We start from the raw sequence: 1,956 nt of genomic DNA on the forward strand, positions 1-1,956 counted from the left end.
TTATTATTATTATTATTATTATTATTATTATTATCAACATCATCATCATTGTGTGTCTCATTAATAGTATAAAAAATAATGATACAATAATGTTGATTTTGTTATCATTGTTTTTGTCGAATTGTGCCAAAATAGTAGGTTTTGTCTTCATACTCACACCCATACACACATACGCAATCATACGAATTCTCTCACCACTCACCACCCATTTTCCGCACATGTATACACATACACACATAATATAACTTTATGTTAAAACTCAGAGAAACAGATTCACAGTCCCTCACATATGATATAAATGAACAACTCAGTATTATCAAGTATATAAGTATGTTTGTATCCCACTCAGCCAGGGCTGGCAATCGTACAGAAGACAAGGTCGAGCTAGCTCGACTCTTCAATTGTTAATATCGTGTTGATGTGAGGTCTTTAAATTTTAAATAACAAAATAAAACATCGGACTTGATCACCGACTGGTTGTGAGTTTACAGGATTGAATTCTCAGGTTGCAAATTAAAACGGGTAAAGAGTAATAGCTTTCGCCGTCATTGAAATGTTGATATCATTTAGAATGTGATGGAAGAAACTTTTATTGCCCTTTTTATTGTCGTTGTTGTTAACGTTATTGTTCCTGCTGTTATTATTGTTGCAGTTGATTATTCTTATGATGATGGAGGTGATAGTTGTGAAATGTTGGGGGAGGGGGTGTAGCTGCATCGGTTTTCAATTGTTTTGCTTTCTTCAAACTCGCTTTACCTCTGCCCCTCTTTTTGATGATACACTTTTATGCGCGTATGCGTGTGCGCACTCATTCATACGCAAACATTAATACACACACACACATACACACATGAACACACATGAACACACACACACACACACACACACACACACACACACACACACACACACACATACATACACACCACAAACGCATACACACACATACACGCTCACACACGCACACACACGCACACACAAGCGCGCAGGCGCGTTCAAGCACATATAAACCCTCAGATACACACGCACACACACGCACCTACACACAAACAGACACACACACACACACACACACACACACACACACACATAAACATACTCACGCGCTGAATGTTGTCCGAAGGGGCCACATATTTGCACAAAACCATCTTACTTACGTGATAGATTAAAATAACTTTGTGGCTGCAAATATGAGTTGGTGGTTGGCGGATGCTCTGATGTGTTTTTGCTCCTTCTTTCCTATCAAATAACTATCGTCCTTATCTCTCCTACTTCTTTTTGCTTCTTGTTACTCTCTTAATAAAACACATCTAATTTTCGGCACGCATATGACCTTGTGTTGCAAGTGCCGTAAAACTCTTACTAAAAATAAACAAAGCAAGTCGTAGATCACAAAAAACTACATAATGTTATATGCCTGATCCACCTGGCTTTCAGAGATTATTCCCTTGTTCATGCATCGTAAATTTTATTTTACTTTTTTTTTAAAGTTTGACACTTCAAAAACGTTGTTGGGTTATTTAACCGGTCTGCCTCAGCACTGAACTGTTCCACACCACAAAAAAATCGATTTTTTAAAGAAGAAATGCTATCCTCGGAGAGAGAAAGAGGCGGTCAACTGTGGATGACATCCTTGGAAAAGCCAAGTACTTTGGGGAGGACGGGTTTTTTTCCCCCTTCTTTCTGCTGTCATTGTTGAAATTTAACGCCTTACTAAGCGCAGAAAAAGGTCATCTCAGAGGTGGAGCGCTTAGTTCCTGACATAACAGATCAGTGGAGCAATGTTTTCGCCTGCTGCTCAAATTGTCATCAGCTACACCCCTGTGGCAGCTTTTGGTTGTGGTCTAAATATAGCCCTCTTGTACAACAGAGTTTGGTAATAATATAGTTATTATTGGCTTGTCGGTCAGAATATCTGCAAGTTGCTGTTTGTATTGTTGGGGGTTTTCTTTTTTT

This window comes from Aplysia californica, unplaced genomic scaffold (assembly GCF_000002075.1).
Source record: "Aplysia californica isolate F4 #8 unplaced genomic scaffold, AplCal3.0 scaffold00813, whole genome shotgun sequence".
Classification (NCBI taxonomy): Eukaryota; Metazoa; Mollusca; class Gastropoda; order Aplysiida; family Aplysiidae; genus Aplysia; species Aplysia californica.